The following is an 18704-nucleotide window of genomic DNA, read 5'->3' on the forward strand; positions in this document are numbered from 1 at the left end:
CAATCAGAACCTCATTATGATGTGTCATATAATAAAAAGCTCCAGCTTCCCCACTTTCAGCTTTACCACTATTCACTTTCACGTTTAAAAGCATCTGTGCATATTAGTGTACGAATGCTAGTGCCATGTTTGAGTCTAGGCCATGGTGGTGGTGAAAAAGTACTTCTCTCTTGAATCATGCACCTACCAAGAAGTTTGAAATATACCGGGATGCTCAAATTTCAGCATTTATACCAAGTTTTCTTGCTTGGCTAGAATACTCTAACCAATAGACCACTACAATGGGTGATACAAAAAATATATAAACCCATTCAGACAAAAAAGTAGCAATATTTATCATTTACTTTGAAAAATCGTTGTGTAGACATTTACACATCAGAGATGTACAATCTACTGTGTGAGACTAGTGTAAAACATCGAGCAAGCCCCAATCTGAAAGGATCAACAGCACTTACAAAATGACAACTGCTGCTGCAAACACAGCACTGTGTATTTGTGGAAGCTCACCTCTAAATTTCTTCTCCAGTTACATAAATTTGGCGTACTGGATAATTTTACAATATCGCTTTCACAGGTTGCTTATTGGTCAACAAAATGATTACTTTAGGCCACGAGTAAAACTGAATACTCTCAAAAATAAATAAGACATGCTAATCTTATTCTTCGAGTGCATGCATAAGCCGCTCATTCGCAGTTGAATTTTTTTTAATTCATAAAAACAGCCATGCAACAGATAATGTATCACAAGTTAAATATATGCTCAATAAGCTCTGAACTGTCGGACTATATATATCTATAATTAAAAAAATGCAAGACTTATTGGAGAAGTAGCTAACAGGAATATATGCATGGAGGAGTTATTAGTTGGATCAGTGTGTTTACATTCGTAAGGATGAAACCTGAACAGACAAAATGCATGAAACAGACAAGAGCTGTTAGGTCTGCCTGCTTTCATTGACAGCCACATATGTCGCCATCCTCATTTTGTTTTTCGCGAGCGTGTTCTTTAGTGGCTAACTATGCCTACACCATTATCATCTGTGCTGTATCAGCTTGACTGAAAGTTTTGTGTGGGTGTTTGTTGGTACACTTTGGCTAAGCCTTCATATGTAACCACAGCGCCAAAACCCTATACCAAGATATACAGAAATATTCTATTCTACAATATTCTATGTGCCACACTACAACGGTGCAAAAATTCAAAAAGATGTGTGCGATTGAGTGTGGCTGTTCAATCCCTTACTAAAGCAGATCAGTATTTCTATATCCTGATTAATTACGATATACTAGTATAAATATAAACAAACCTAACAAGGCATAAAAAGCGCAAACCACTGACCAAACAAGGTACATATAAATTCTTTGGTTAGCTGCACGATTTTTAACAAAACACATGTCATGCCGCTGCAAAGCGCAGGCATCAAAGGGGTACTGATACAAAGTTTAAGTATTTTTGAATTGTTGCTTTAAATAGCGTACTTACTCGCATTAAAAACGCACCCCTATCTTCAGTAATTTAAATCTGGATTTTTTTTTCCTCCCGCGTAATAAACGCGCCCCATTTGTCCACTGCAGTCCCCCTAACTGACAACTGGCGCCTCCTTTACCGTTGATCTGCTTCGTTTTTATTATTATTATTATTATTATTATTATTATTATGCCATTTATTTTACCCACCTCGGCTCGCTCACCCCCCCCCCCCCTTTTTTTTTCTCTCACCCGCTGTCGCATGCCGTAAGGTCTATCTGCGCGCAGCACATCCCCCCGTTTTCTTTAACCATGCGCCAGAGCGAGGTTCACGAACACTGCGACTGTTCAGACATCGCAGCTGATAAGCACACAGCGAGCGAAGGTCACGAAGCTGCCGGCGCCAACAGACGGTCGCTTCCTGCAATTACGAGTATCGCGGGCAAATCGGGAGTTGGCAGGCAGGCACGCACTTCTGCACTTCGTTGTTCGCAAGCACGAAAGCTTACCTTTTCAGCAATAGCACGAAATCCAAAAGCGTTCTCCATGTAGCTCCCAGCGTACACTCCGTTGATTGCTTGATCGGAAACACCCTGCTTGCAGCGTGCACAAGCTTTAACGAAAGCCGTTGACAGAGGACACACTCCGCCGCACCGAATATGTTCTGTACTTGCCGACACGCCACAGATTGCAGTGACACGTACTGTATCTAGTGTAAGCGCGAGTTAAACTGTGCAAGCCGTATAAGTACGCATCCTGGACAAAGCAAGTGAATAGTAAAATAATAAACCACCAGCCTGCAGCCACGGAGCTGCAGCAAACACGCACACGACATGTTACCACCCAATTCAAAGTCTGCCTGTTGACGATGGCGATGCGCAGTTGCCCCGAGACCTCAAAACCGAAACCGAAATTGATGGCAGTATCGTTTTATGATATAATTTCCAAGCTATGTCAAGCCTCCAAGATAAAGTGTAATATTTTATGCTTGACAACATATTTATTTGCTAGCAAAGCTTCAAAGTCTTTTTTTTTTTTTGCCACTGACGTGTGCAGGCAGGCGGCAAATGCGTAGCCTTCGTAATGTACATTTTTCTTTTCCCGGGTGAGGCGTTATTGCGGCGTTGTTTCGACATTTTGGAGTCAAAATTTGTTACTTGCGGAACATAGATATAAATAAAAAGTTAGGGAAGGGCGGCAAGGAGGTTGTTCCATATTTGACACATCTCCCACCCTTTTTTATGTTCATTTGAGGATCTTTTTTTTTATTCAAAATGGGGCAAATCTAGAACCGAAACAAGCTCAACTAACGCTGCCTTGACATATATATGCTATCAACGTTCTTCTAGAATAGTAATAATTATAAATAATGTTTTATATTACTGTTTTAGAGGAAAGGTGAACGTATGTATGAGCCAATTGAGTGTCATTTGAGCTACTTTCGTGTCAGGATTTGGCCCATTTCACAAAAAAAAGAAAGCTTGTGATTCGAATCCGCACGCATGCAACCACAGGCAAAAATGTACATACAAATGGGTCAGGCCCCCTTTTTTCCTCTTTCTATCCCCTTGCACGCATAAATCCTAGCAACACCCCTGCTGTGCTATTAGCTTCTTTTAAATAACGCTCTGCCACTCAGCAAGAACCGGGGGCTATGCTTCTTTCACCGACAAACTATGAAGGACGCTTGCTTTTATTTCAAGTCTTAAATTTTGTGTGAGCATACCAATGTGCGATTATCAGTGTATTGTAACGCGACAGTAACAACTGTCCATTACAATGATGCAATTAGTCAACTACTCTCCATCTTTGTGGCACGGGTACATTGCGCAAGTGTTGTCTACGATCGTTCACGTGTATATTATACGACGCGCAAGCGTGCATATCAAGGAAATAAAAAAAAGAGCAGTAAGTGCCCACAGAGTGGTGCGACCCATTGGAAGAGTTCACCCGTGCTTAGCGGATGTGCACCAAGCTTGTCCTGCGGCGCAGCATGTGTGCACAGCAGCTGCATCAGAGTAAGCTTAGCCTGTTAATTGTAAACATGTCTAGTTCCATGGCAATGCAAATACTACAAACATTCAATTTGAACTGATCCATGTTCATAGATCTAAATATAACTCACTGAATTATTCAGGGACTTGTGTATAGATGCGAAATACTTCAGTGTGAGGAAATATATAAACACCATTGTAAAAAGTTGGCCCCGTATCTGCATAATTCTGCAAATGTCGTCGAAAGACGATAGTCTTGCGTGTGGGGAGAGTGAACAGGACATTTATTTGGTGTTCTGCGCAAGAAAGTCGGTGAGTGTTATTTTGGAGGCTCTGCGTTTGAGTGCCTCGAGCGTGCAGCGGAGGTGAACGAGCGCATCAAGTCACGTCACACGTGAGACATGAGCGTCTTCTGGCGGTTTTCTTAAAAAACAAAGCACGTGGCTCGGAGACGGGTGTGCGCGCCCATCTCAGAGGAGATAAGGTGTAGAACGCAAGGCGACGGTAGGTGCCACCACTGTCTCGTCTGAGCAAAGCGTTGGAAACACTTCCAGTTCCGTGCAAGCCTTGCACGGTCAGAACAGTGTGAAAGCGCTACGGCCCTTAAAATTATTAATGTATGCTTTTTCTAGTAAAAGACGCACATGCAGAATATATACGTGTTGTTATGGTGCCGCAGACATGCGCAATGATTGCTTTTTAATTGACGATTGCACAAGCATGAACACTCAATCTTGAGCAACATTGGTGGGCACTGCGGATGAGGTCGGCCATTTCAAGTACCAGATGCCGTATGAAGCGGACAAACAGACAAATGTACAGACAGTAAGACAGACAGACAGAGAGACAGACAGACAGAGAGACAGACAGACCAAAATTTTTGCGTTGAAGGTCCCCAACAAAGACTATCGTCTTTAATAAACCAGGACCTCTTGTCCAAAAAACTTAGTGGGATTTCGAATAAAAAGGCGCGCATGATAGCTTGTCGAAAACCGTGTGTCATCGTTTCATGCTATGTTTAAGTGCAACATATCTCTTTTACCGATGTCTCTGTGAGAATTAGGGAAGAATGGAGCGGCAGCAAAATATTTTTAGTAGGAATCCAAAAAACTTAACCCATGAATTAAGTCGTTGAACATGTGAGGAATCTTCTGAATAATGTAAATAGGGGGTGGTTTAATAAATATAATACATATCACGATATATTTTGGCGAATGAAACGGGTAATGGAAACAAATGCCGAAACATCGATCTTTTCACCAGACTTTTGGCATGCAGTTTCATTGCATCCGTTGAGATGTCATATGTATTGATGCTCTAAACTATATACATATATGATAGGTGTAACGTTCAAGGAAACACCCTTGGGTGTAATTTGCGAATATACACCTACAGTACACCTAAAATTGACAAATGGGTGTACAAAAGGTGGAATTGCGGAAATTACACCCGTGCGGATAAGTTTGGCAGAAATAATAGGTGTAAGATGGGTGATTTATTGAAAAATCCACCCTTAAGGATGTGAAATGATTTGCAGTGTAGGGCGGCAGGCTGTCTAGCCTGCGGGCCTGATTTACTGTGAGCGTAATCAAGGGAGCCGGCTCCTCGGCCAGTGATGGGACCGCGGAGTGAGCGCGCATAACATCGTGGCTCGGTTCTTCCCGGGGCATTCGTCTTGCGTCGCCATCAGCGTTCGGGCGACGTTGGCATGGTGAAAGTTTGCAGAGGCCCCCCTTCCTCGCCCACAGCGCTTCCCCCATTTCGGGCCGGAATTTGATTCATGTCCGCTGTCGAGGAAGCCGCACACCGGCTTCTTGGCCCGCGAGTCAAAAAGCCGCCCGCGATAGAGGCATGCCTGTGTCAACAGCGCGGGGAACTTGGGCTGCCCCGAGAAAATAATTGCTCGTCTGCGCGGACACTGAATGGTTGCACTGGCACGGGAGTTTCGTTTTATAGCGTGCACTGCCGTGACAGAATACGCGATGAAAAACAAGCATGCGAGATGCGCGTCTGCCGGACGAAGTGTTCTCCTGAATTGGGCCCCTGGCATTCTCCACGAGCGAGCGCATGATTAAATGTAACGGCCTGTTATTAGGTTGATGGGTGTATACTCTAACTCTCTCTGCCGCCATGTTGTATACGTCCTGACGCAATTTGTGAGGCCTTCTGTTGTTGTGGTCATCATTTATGGCAATTTAGTAATTATGGCTTTCTGCTGTATAGACTACCCTTGTTTGGAATTCGAGAACACAGACCAGTTATTATTAACCGGCTCTCTTACTTTCTTTCAGATACCTCAAAAATTATAATATTATTTACTCGTTTCTCGAGATTCCATAACCAGTTGACGGATTCCGTCATGGTGTAACTGAGGCAAAAAAAAAATGGCTCTGGAGTCAGTGGTTTGCTATCACCTGTGCCTCACGTTCACACATCAAGAAATACGCACTGAAAATAGCTATCGCCATGTTCCCAGAAAACACTGACGCTGTAATTCTTCTTGAGAATAAATCCTGCTAGTCATCACGCTAGAAAACTCACAGGCTAGAAGCCCTCAACAAATTAAAGGACGAGCATGGGACAATAGACTTGGTTGTCGCTTTGTTTCGAACAATGGGGCCACACTTGTGAAGCTTCTAGCACCCGCACGTTTGTTAATGATCCGACCTACTGACCAGCGCCTACACTCGCAAACCGTTGGTGTCGTATGATAAAGCAGATTTTGTTGAGAGTTTGCGTACAGTTAAAGGGGTCCTACAACACTTTGAGCGTGACAGCCTTGAAACGGTCCATTCTCGGAATTGGTGTCGGCGTCGTTGTCGGTATCGGCTTCATCGCATGACGATGTCGATTGCCATGGGTTTCAGGAGCTGTATCGAAAACGTCTTCAAGGGACCTACTTTCAGAGAACTAAAGTGCCGACGGTGAAGTCATCGCGTTTTTGTGAGGAGCATCCAAGGCGATTCACTAACGAGTCTAGTTTTGGTAGCACAGTAAGGAAGCGGGGCCTTTTACACCGCAACCGACGTCTTCTGTGCGCAGCATAGCGTGCCGAGCAAGCGCTGCCTGTACGGCCCTGGGAGGCGGTGAGTGACGGGCACCAACGAACTGCAGTGAAGTTTATGGCGCCGAGTAGAGCTTAACGACTGAGCGTAAACTTTGTATAAAAGAATCGGCCTTCTTTTCTGAGCGATCCTGCAATTTGCATGTCAAAGGGAGAAGATAATTTCTTATCTCTGGATTTCAATAGCTTTCCCGCTCTCGTATCCTGCTCCCAAGTTGTTTCCATTAGGCCGGTACAGCTTTGCTTCTATTCATATGCAAGCACGAGGAGCCTGTCCTACTTTCTATACTTCGCGCTTTGAGACGGAGCTGATGAATAAGGATGGATGAGTTATTTTGATAACAATACGCAACCGCCTTTGTTATTCGGGGTCGTCGCAAAGGTCGCTCTCTCGCTGCGTTTTTTTTTATGAGAAAGAAGGCTCCTCTTCATTACAATTTTTTTAGCTAAGCAAAGCAAGAGCTAAACTCGAATTCGCATTAATTACGGCCCAGCTGTAAAGCCTGACACGCAGGCATGACCCAATCTCGATATATGCCGTCGGCGCCTTTTAATGAGTTGGCTGTTGTAAGGCCCAAATTGCACGTATTCGGGAATAGGATATCAATTAGGAACCTTCCGAAACTGTAGTGTCACCGACTTCATCCAACCCATGAGAGTCGGAGATCTTTGAATACTTTCATTGTGCTTCGGAAACGGGCAGAAAAGCGTTTGATTCGCAGAAGTGAGCTCTTGTCGGGAACGTTTGGCTTCACAAGCGACACTAGCACATGTTCTTCCGAGTAACTAATTACCATCTCATTTGCTTACTCATATTGTAACCTTTAGGATTGTAGAGTGCTATAAGCGTGTAGTTATTCGTCCTCCCTTCTTCGTTTCGCTTTGATATACCTGTAAGCTTAGCCAAACGTACATTTTCAAGCAGCAATAGGGGATACCTTTTTGACTATAAAACGAAAAAAAAAACATTCGTGGATGGTATAATCCACGAACGCTTTTAGATTATCCGCTGGGAAACTAGTCTGGCGGGAATATAGCATATGGGCGTCAGAGTGAAATCTGCTAAGTTAGAACGTGCGTTGGGTTTTACGGGCCAGATATAGCGATGGCATCATTACGAGATACGCCGTAGTAAAAGGCTGTGGAAATTTCGACCACCCGGAGCTGTTGGGCGTGAATCTAAATCCAAGCGCACGGGCGATGCAATCACGAAGCATGCTGTATCCACACGATGTACCCTCGGCAGCTATGCAATTCAAGACCGGAGTTCACGGGTGACTAAAGCTGACACTGCGTCTGAAAGTGAGTGAGTGAGTGAGTGAGTGAGTGAGTGAGTGAGTGAGTGAAGAAGTGAGTAAGTGAGTGAGTTAGTGAGTGAATATACTTAAATATACGCATATGCAGCTCTTGAGCTCCACTAGAATTGCAACGAAAACATTCCAATAAAACACAACGTGCCAACAGATGCCATATGAAACGACGACGCTCGCGAATGGTGACATTGTCGATGCATCGTTGCAGTGTTTGGCTCAAAACGACGTTCCGCGAACTCTCCTATCTTCGCACTCTTGTGCAAGCAGGAAACGTAATCATCAAAGAACTATTGTTATCAGATATGCGCCTACAACCCTCTTCCAGTTTGAGCGCATCTGCCAAGACTGCGGCGACATTACGTGGCTGACTTCATAGTGCGTCCACAGATATATATATAAGTGAATGCAATACATGGAAGCCGATATAGCCGGCCGCATTGTGGAATAGAAGAAAGAGCTCGCGAGTTCACGTTAATGTTTTGCGACTTGCCTGCTGCTATGCACTTGTACGCAAAAACTAAACGAAAATGTGCTGCCTAAGATAAACCAGCCAACCAGCATTGAATCAGTGTCCGATAGCTCTAAACCGCTCATGAGTAATAAAAACATGATTAGCTCAAAGCTATAGGCGTGGTAAAATATGGCGCGCGAATCGAAGGCCTGAGAATAATCATGACTAATACCTGTTGGAGTTTTAAGTCCCAAAATCACAATAGGATTATCAAGAGCCCCGTGGAGGGCTCAGGAAATTTTGACCATCTGTTGTTCATTAACGTGCGCCTCAATCTATATATAATATAAATACAAACCGAAGCTGCTTATTTGGCATCTTGTTTTTTTCATGCAACCACCTCTCCTATATGGCCTCTGAGTAGCAGGTGCTATCGTAAGTTTCCCTAACTGTAGTCACTTTTGGCGAAGCGAGCGAATTGCGGAATGTTAACTGCAAGGACTGCGACAGCAGCCACCGCTGCAGCGGGTTACGTGGCCATGGATGTTTACCTCTTTTTTGTTTATTTATTTTAACACGGAGCCAGAGTGCCGGGTGGCACAGCTGAGGTCCGGTGGCGTCGCAAAACTCTCCCGAACGAGTCGCCACAGTAAAAACACAAAAAAAAGCACAGAGAGGCAAAAGTAAAAGCGAACGCTGGGGATGATAAAAAATTAAGAGCTACATTCGGACCAGCGAGAGGGAACATCAGGACACCCTTGGGGAGCCTGGCAGCCTCATCAACACGTGGCGTAATTCTCCTTGTCGGTGCCTTCTTTGGCAGCAGTGCTGACGCGCTCGCAAGAAGCTTCGTCCCTGAGTGCTGCCGCGTGGTGCTAGTTGCGTGCATTGCGCAGCGAACACGCGCGCGTTTTGTTATTGCATCAGACTTAATATATTGATTGATCACCACTGTATCGTACTAAAGGAAAAGACTGTTTATACAGACTCAACTAACTCATTGGTCGTAATGTAACTATAAATAAAAAAAGATTATTAATAGAAGAGGCACTCTCCTCGAGACACCATAGCTCATTCGCAAATACAACGAAACGTGCATCAAAAGCATTTTAGGCCGGAAATTTTCACGAGATAAAGTTTCAGCAAATTTCATTGCTTCAAACAATGTTATCCAGGGAGTGTGTTCAATGAACGTTTACGAGAGAAAGAATCAGTAAATGTATAGTCCCAAAATGTTTTGTTCGTAAACGTTTTCTACCCGTTGGTCTTCACTAATATGTACAGCATTACACTTGCCTAGGTTCTTGCGAACTTAAGCAATTTTCTTGCTTTCTCGCAAACCATACTGGCGTAACAGGCACTCGTGGACACTGGCCGAGAGTCCTTACTCTCACGAACCTGTTACCGAGACGTGATTTCCGCCACTTCTGCGCCACGCTTGCTAATGATAGACTTCGCGAAGCTGACTTCGTCGCTTTTCGTTACAATTGCGAAATGTTATCGGTTGCTCGATGAGCCTATCGGAGCTGTATTAACACGTCACGCTTGAAGAAACGTTGCCACGCGTGATCGCTGTGAATGAAAACTTGACGCAGCCATGAGCACCGCGCGTTGTTGCAGGAAGACTTCTCCAACGATTTGATAAATCACTGAGTTATCGAGCATTAATGGGCTCAGGACAACCTATTCAACGCCATAAGTGTTCTGGGTGTAAGTCACAGTCAGTTAACGTGATGCCTTTTAACTTCCGACTTTGAAGCATCTACCAAAAGCTTAACCCATTACGATGAATGCATTTGTCTTAAGCAATTTTTTGCAATCATACCTGAAAAATATATTGTACTAACTTACGTCATTGTCGTTCTCCTACGTTCTTCGTTAAGACCAGCAGTATTCAAAATAAACTATTTACTAATTATATGACAACGAAAAAGTGGTAAATGACAGTGTCTGCTTGCTTTTTAATACCTTTTACCACCTGATTCGTCTAACATCTGGTAATTTTGGTCACCTCCGCAATCGCTAAATTACCGAATTTTAAGAGAAAGCACGTATAGGCAGGTATCGATCCTGCATTTATGCTTAGCTTGGCTAATACCTACATGCAAAGCCCAGCAAAAAAACATGTTGCTGACCATCGAGCTTCTTCAAAAGATTACATCGATTCGAACGACACAATTTAGGTGAAAATATACAAATATTGTTTCACTCTTCCCCAATTTCAGTTAATTTTTATATGAAAGTATAAACAAGACAGATCACGCGCTGCATGTTTGTGTCCAAAAGAGCGAGTACTTCGAAGCGACATCAAAGAACTTACGTCGTGTAGACCACAGGTCAGTTTTCTTTCTTAGCTGGCCTTCGTGCTTATCTCTGAAAATTCTTGATGTAGTTTTCTTGCTGGTATACCTCTGGCTTCTGACTGAAACATGTATCGGCTATAAACGCAATCCTGAACTGGCGTTCCACGGGGGGCAAATTGCGAGAGTGGCAACAAAAGCAGGTGCTTGCCGTTCATATCAGGAAACGCCTCCGATCTTTCCTCGTAAGGCTTAGGAGACTGCGTATTTTTGAGTGATGCGCATCACACTTCAACGGCGATCACTGAAACTGTCTCCGCCGAGTCCTTCAGGTGCGAAATCGCGTTTCGCCAACCGTTTGAAGCTGGGCGTTAGGTCTCCGGCGCGAAGCGGCAGCTGACGCCTCGCTGCACGCAAGAGTTGCGCGCCGTGCTGGTCCACTTTCAGCTCACGTAGCGCCGGTAAGGAGAAGAGCCGTTTCGCGCAGCCGGTCGTCCGGGTTGAAAAGTGCGCGCGCCTTGTTCTTGGTGCAGCCAGCAGCAACCTTAACTTGGCGCAGCTCCCTCGTCCGCCTGTGTTCTCCCTTAGGTGGCGCCAGCGCAAGCACACCGCGCACGTCGGCGCGATTAAGCCTAAGAGCCTGTCTGAACGCTTCACCTCCAAATGAAAAGCGAGGAGGGCGTTGCTTGCTGTTCGCAGCCCTGATTGCTGCGTTGTTGTTTTTCGTGCGCGCCCTTCTGGCCGTGGCAAGCCACTTCGCCATCCCTGTGTTCTGGCTCAGCACAAACAGGGAGGACTGAAGCGAAGACGGCTAATGACTTACGAGCCCGGCCTGGCGAAAAGTGCGCAGAAGAGAGAACGTGACCCTTTTCGCAGCCTGAACCGCGCTCCGGGCCCCGCGAGTGACAATGAGAAGTGTCCGAGCCACTCATTTACGAATCAACAAAAGAAAAAAAAAACGTGTAAAGGAATAGAAGGGGAGGGAAGGAGGGAGGGGGTGATGCCATCTGCTTGTTACCACACAAGATTTTACACTACACTATTGCTGAACAAACTTGTATGACAATGTGTCTATATGCCCATCTCATGACAAGAAAGATGTGTGAAGCTTTTTTTATCTTTTTGTTTAGTGATGAGCGTACTTACATGACCTTTTCTTTAAAACGGTTTTTTTTTAAATCCATTTCCCTTTGCCTCAAACAACAGAAAATCATGACCTGAGTTCGTAAATTGTGACGCCATGGTTACAATTCGTCCGTCCGGTCTCAAGTAGCACAAAAAGAATGTTTCAGTAGCTTGGACAGGGAACTATAATCAAAGCAAAATTATGCTGTGCCGCTACTATACGACTCCCGTGTCAAGCATACTTAACAAAGGCACCACAGCAGTGCAAATCCTAGCTACTGCATTTACTCACTTTCGTGCACTTATACGACGCGAGCATTCCATCTTTGAAAGCGATATTCGAACTACCAGACTCTTTCTTACGACGACACGTTGAAGGTCTCGCTCTTTATCGTCATATCTGTCAATTTTCACTCAATCTGCAACCCGAAAAGGCTTGCCTAAACTGGACAGACCCGCCCTGAAACAACGTCACAGTCATCACACTATGCCTCAGTACATCATGTTCAGTAAACAAGGGTTTTTTGATAAACACGGCGCTGCGTCCTGTAGGTTCCTTGTCCCGTTGTCTGCGCTGTTCTTGTCAGAATGTTCGATACCGCACGCGTCAGTTTGCGTTCTGTTGGTGCGCATAATTCCCACGGTATGTTCAGGCATATTTTGCCCTGCCACGGTGGTCTAGTGGCTAAGGTACTCGGCTGCTGACCCGCAGGTCATGGGATCAAATCCCGGCTGTGGCGACTGCATTTCTGAAGGAGGCGTAAACGTTGTAGGCTCGTGTGCTCGGATTTGGGTGCACGTTGAAGAACCCCAGGTGGTCGAAATTTCCGGAGCCCTCCACTACGGCGTCTCTCACAATCATATGGTGGTTTCGAGACGTTAAACCCCACATATTAATCAATCAAGGTTCAAGCAGATTTAGAGTGTCGAACACTTTTGAATGTTGGTACTGAATATTACTGCGCCTATCTATCACGAATAATGAAGAAACCACCAGGCCTGTGCGGTATGCCCAGCACAGCCTCAACTAAAGCTGGAAGAGCGGACTTGCTACATTTTTTTTAAACACTCTTGGGCCAACTACTATAAGCACATTTGCATGGTACCCGTAATAAATCATAACAGCTTTTGTGTAACACGAAAGCGTGCACTGTACCATTATTCGTCATTCTTTGGAAAAACGTGATACCGCTACACACTTATAAGACATTATGTGCACTTTGCTGATGCGTTGGCTAACGACGATGAGGAATTATGCCGAAGTTCTTATCAGGGGTTGGAGCGTTCAGCGACTCGCTCGTTACGCGATTCTCATTGCGTGACGCCTAGTTGTTACTTGACCGTTCTGAAACGCGTTGTTACACATGTTAGTGCGATTCCTTATTCGACGTTCGCATCGGACAACTACGGTGCCAATATTCGGCCCTTTTGCGATTTCGTGAGCTTTCGCCGTAAAAAAATACTTAAAAACTAAAAGTATGTAATTGTTAACGATTACATACTTTTACATACATAAATCGTTAACGGTGAGTTCTGCTCATAGCGGCACCAAGAAGCTCTTTCATTTACAATTTCTCTGTCTTATAACCTCAATTAAAGCAATAAATTATCTATGCTTTTCTTGGCATAATAGTCTCTTGCCTTTGAGCGGCCCTGCAAAGTTTTTTGAGCATGATCAGAAGATGCTGCTGATTAGAAGTCAATGTTCTCATGAACGCGCCGGCCAAATATTATAGCGATGCACTCGACCTGTAATTAACAATGAATTCTCACAGTTGGCTGAAAATTGCTTCCTCTTCTCTCGAAAAATGACGCTACAGGCTCAAGATCACTTCATTCCAGTCCTAGTATCAGCCATTGGCAAATTTGAGCATGGTGTGCTCTGTTTTTACTGGGGCCACCACGAGAGGTCGTGAGTTTTCCACGCGTGCACACGAGATTGCACTGAAAAGCCACGCATACGAAGAACAAAAAAAGAAAGGAGGGATCAAGGTCACGATGCGCGCTTGACGGATTTTCTGCCACCGTTTCATTCCTCTGAGATTATCTTTCAGCACTTTGGGCTGGACGAGAGAAGAGAGAATGCAATTGCACCGTGTGACGAATCTGTGCAACTCCGCTCGTACTGGGCGGATTCTGATCATTGTGACGGTGGAAAATTCACGAGGCAATAAGCTTTTTTTTTTGGTGAGTTCATTCCCTGGCTACTCAGAAAAGTGTTGCAGGGCCCCTTCAAAACTCGGTCTAACGACAACCTCATTTATTCAAAAGACGTCCAGTTTCCAGCAAGTCATAAAACTTGCTGTTCTCATTAGCCCGAATTCACAAAACTGACTTGACATGACACGTGATTTAGCAAAGTTTCCCTAATTTAAGTTAGTATACAAAGAAGGAATTGGTCGCTAATTTTGGCACATGCGGGTCTTTTTTTTAGCTTGCGTTCAAACGCTATCGCATTAAAACATCGAGGCGTCGCAGTCAGAACCAATGTTTTAATTTTAGGATGCAGCGCACCATGCCTGCATGCGGAACAGTATACTCAGCAGTCGTTAGCGCTCTTGACGTACAAAATGGCGCTGGGGGTAGTTGTGGTTCTTTTGTTATTTCATTCAACAGAGGACAATGATCGTCTCTTCGAAATTTTCCTGCTTTATCTGCTGAAATAATTATCCCATTTGTGCGCCGCGTCCTTGCCCACCGACAGCCTGTCATATCTTCGCAAGGCCGTCTACCAGGCCCGCAATGCTCTGATATTGTCGCTGACTTTTCACGCTCACAAGAATGAATAAGTGACAAATACAACACCGCGGCAAATTGTGAGTATCAGTGCGTTGCAGTATCGCACTTTCCCGTAGTGCGAGCGTGAACGGGAAAACATGGTGCATGTACTTTGGCCACGCGCAAGGTACAACAAGAGGCCATAAAAAAAGGACGACACCAACGGAAAGAATCAGTGAAGCGGCGTGCATTCCTGAGCGATGGCAAGCTGCTCTCCTCAGCGGTGCCCCCGAAGGCCATGCGTGGGTTGTCCAGTGGGCCAGAGCTGTCGCCGAGGGCCCGGGAAGATGTTTCTCGATCGGTGGACGCCTCTTAGCCTAGCCGTGAGCACAAGCATTGGGCAACTCAACTCGCACTTCAAATGACCTAAATATATTTGTTGATTTTGCAAAGTTGCCCCGCCGCGGTGGTCTAGTGGCTAAGGTACTCGGCTGCTGACCCGCAGGTCGCGGGTTCAAATCCCGGCTGCGGTGGCTGCATTTCCGATGGAGGCGGAAATGTTGTAGGCCCGTATGCTCAGATTTGGGTGCACGTTAAAGAACCCCAGGTGGTCAAAATTTCCGGAGCCCTCCACTACGGCGTCTCTCATAATCATATAGTGGTTTTGGGACGTTAAACCCCACATGTCAATCAATTTTGCAAAGTTTCTGATTTAACGGAATGATTCGATTGTAGCCGTCGCTTGGTTAAATGGAGTTTTAAGTTCATTTACAATTATCAAAGAAAAATAGACACATCAAACTATACTCCTTTTCGTTCATTTGTGACTGATCTATTGTAGAAATGAAAAGCAAAAGACAACGCCTGTTTAGTCGGCCAATCGTTGTTATTCTTGCTTCATTGTGTGCTTTCTCTAGTATGCGCCCACACCCGAGCGCCGTGTTGTCATCATTACATTCATTTTACATAGAATCATAATCGTGCCTGTTCTTGCGCAAAACAAACGCTGTAAGCTCTCGCTGGAGCAGTCGGTGTTCCGTGCAACTGAAATACTGTTGTCGCATAGTAACTTGTCGGTGCTTTTATTCGCGAGCATGTTTATTGTGTTTGTGAGGCAGGAAGTAGCTCATTTTGTTATAACAATGCATCTATTTATATATGCTTGTACAGAGTGAAACAAAAACAAGAAAGCCATAAACGTTGTCGGTCGAGTTTAACTTTGCGCAGCCGTTTTGCAATAATTTACATAATGCTATTATTTCGTAACAGACAGGTAGCAACGGCAACAGCAAGGAGAAAGCTTGGCCGACAACGAGGGAATAAATTAGAATATTCAGCGATGTGAGACGGAACTCACGAAGCAGAATCGAGGAGAACAGCGAGAAAACAGAGCTTGCACTTCCTACAAGTGACGCGTTTCTACGTTAATAACTCTTTTCTATTTACGCTCTCTTCCTGCACGCACACTGTGACGACGGTGAAGGCGTCGCAAAGACGCAGAAAGGTGCAACAAAAAAAAAGGGGGCGGCTACAAAGAAAACTCTACTACGCACGCTCCGTGCGATAATGCCCTGCGGCGAACCTCGGGCGTCGCCATTTTTTAACAACTCTTAGCGCAGGTCGCCCGGGCAGGAGTGGCGAATAGGCGGCAGGCGGCCGGGCCCCCCGTAAGCGCGGCCACTCAGCCGTGCGAAAACGTCGCGGTGCCCATTAATATGGAAAAGGTCGCGCGGCAGCCAAGTGATGCATGGGCGCTCAGCCGACGCCGCGTCAAGTCAACTCTATCAAATTACAGTCGCGCTGTCGACGGCTTCGGGCGTCGTTTGTCACCGCGGCTGAAGCCGCGGCACGCTCGCTACCGCTTTAAGCGCTCCCCGGCCACCCTCGCTCCTTCACTGTGTTCGGTCTATAGTCGACTACGAAGCCGCTCGCCAGTCCTTGTCGCGAGCGCGTTTCGTAGGGTAGGCGACGGCCGTGACTGCGCCTTTGCATGCTTTCCCTTGTGGCGCGCATAATTGAGTCGCCTCTTTCGATCGGAGAGAGAGCGTACGAGGAAACAGCCTAACGACTGTGAAAAATGTGTCATTCAAGAAGCGTGGTTGTATTTAACTAAGGTGCCCTACCACGGGGGTCTAGGGGCTAAGGTACTCGGTTGCTGACACGCAGGTCGCGGGATCGAATCCCGGCTGTGGCAGCTGCATTTCCGATGGAGGCGGAAATGTTGTAGGCCCGTGTGCTCAGATTTGCGTGCACGTTAAAGAAACCCAGGTGGTCGAAATTTCCGGAACTCTTCACTACGGCGTCTCTCATAACCATATGGTGGTTTGAGGACGTTAGACCCCACAAATCAATCAAATCGTGTATTTAACTAAGGTTGTGCTCATGTTTCAAACTTGGAATGCGAGTCAAATAGTTCATTCTATTCGTTCACCCCGCCGCGGTTGTCTATTGGCTAAGGTACTCGGCTGCTGACCCGCAGGTCGCGGGATAAAATCCCGGCTGCGGTGGCTGCATTTTTGATGGAGGCGAAAATGCTGTACACCCGCGTGCTTAGATTTGGGTGCATGTTAAATAACCACAGATGGTCGAAATTTCCGGAGCCCTCCACTACGGCATCTCTCATAATGATACGGTGGTTAGGACGTTAAACACCACATATCAATCAATCGTTTTATTCTTTTGGCGTTACATTTAAAAAAAAAACTAGTAATTGAATTTTGTGTATTGTCATTTTATTAAAAGAGTGATTTCACCTATTCTAAAAGTTTAGCGTTAGCGTTTGTCGCCATTGCGAATGCATGACACGCTATCCTTTTGGCTGCCTTGGGTAAGTTTCGAAAATAGCGTACCCTACACAAACAATCCTAACACTATGAAGCCTGCTCTAAAGCTGTCTTAAAACTTCAGTACTGTCCCTAATGATTACGTCTGAAGCTGCGGCTGTTACGCCATGGTTGTGGCCGTGGTTCATTAACTAACACGTGAATGTTATATCTTCCGCTCAATAAGGTTCCGACCGCTAGTACCACACATGGCGCATTAGTTCCACCAGGATAGCAGCCTCGTATCTCGTCTTCTCTTCTTTTCATCTATGAATATATTTGCCCCAGCGTAAGGTAACGAGACGGAAGCGCCTGTAGATGACCTCTTTGCCTCTCTTTGTTTTTTTTCTCCCTCCTTTTTCTCCGACCTCAAGAAATATTGGCTACTGTTTAGTTAATTTAGTCTTTAGATCAGTAATAATGGTGGAGCTGTTTAGGTCAACCATTAATTCGGGATGAGTAAACAGAAAACTATCACCATGAACTGGTACGCACACTCTTTGTCCTCTCCTCCACCTTCAACTTCACTCAGATAACACGTGCGCCTATTTGTCCAGTGTGTCATTTATTAACTCTTACGGAAGACCAAACTAGTATAGAGAGAGAGAAAAATGGAAGCAGATAGAAAGACAGACAAAATAACTAGACAGAGGAAGGTATGGAAAGAAGACACACAGAAGGCAGATAGATTATAAGCATGCAGTATGCACATAGCAAGCCTACGCATGGGCTCCAATACTTCATGATGCCTAGATCCTGAGCAGGAGTAAATAAAGAACGACACGTGAGCTTCTAGAAGCATTTTATTCCAATAAAATATTAAACATTGTCTAAGTCAGTCATCTTGTTTGCCACAGAGGACGACACATTTAGATCATCCAGTCGAGTTGTTCTCTGCCTAGTGCCTTCTGTAGCCATGCCTGATGTCACATGCGTACCTGCGCGTTCAGTTCGCTATATACTCTGTACCTCGCAGATTTTCAATTGCAAGTAGAAGTAGCACCATTTTTTCACGTTTCCGCTCCTGTTGTGCTTCCTTGCGTATCACTGTAATTATTAATGTACATTCTCAGTTACCTTTATGTTACCCCTTGTAATTTGGAGCATAATCGAATAGAACATCGCAGCGCTATATATTGTCACAGGATTGTTACGTGAATGAAGGGAGCAGACTGTAGGTCTAATGTTGAATTCTAATGGCCGGGCCACTGTGGCATCAGTGGTAACCACCTCGCCGACGACGCTGCCCGATGTGCCCACGATGGAGCGCCCACACTGTTAATACCCTTGTCAAGAGTAGACGCAGCTAGAGAACTTCGTCACATCGCGCATAATGCCACGCTTGCGCACTGGAATTCTCCCCTTAACTCCAATCATCGCCCTAAGAACCTTAAGTCGTTACTCCAGAAACAACTGCCATCCAAGATTTTTCGACATGACACTACAATGC

At 45.2% G+C, this 18704-nt stretch overlaps 2 protein-coding genes across 3 annotated transcripts in view; one reads left to right on the plus strand and one right to left on the minus strand.

Moving 5' to 3' along the window:
- bru3 (CUGBP Elav-like family member bruno 3) overlaps positions 1-18704 on the plus strand; it is a 505232-nt gene that overhangs the window by 162003 nt on the left and 324525 nt on the right. The gene's annotated exons all lie outside the window — the stretch shown is intronic.
- The window catches only part of LOC119171830 (uncharacterized), a 225435-nt gene that overhangs the window by 36409 nt on the left and 170322 nt on the right, over positions 1-18704 (minus strand). Inside the window, exon 1 of one of the 2 annotated variants that reach the window (XM_075892468.1) lies at positions 10610-10888. The exons of the other annotated variant lie outside the window; for it this stretch is intronic. The gene's annotated coding sequence lies outside the window, so the exon portion shown is untranslated. Of the gene's footprint in view, positions 1-10609; positions 10889-18704 lie in introns of those variants that run through there. 2 annotated transcript variants of the gene reach the window in all.

Source organism: Rhipicephalus microplus, chromosome 4 (assembly GCF_043290135.1).
Source record: "Rhipicephalus microplus isolate Deutch F79 chromosome 4, USDA_Rmic, whole genome shotgun sequence".
NCBI classification, from domain to species: domain Eukaryota; kingdom Metazoa; phylum Arthropoda; class Arachnida; order Ixodida; family Ixodidae; genus Rhipicephalus; species Rhipicephalus microplus.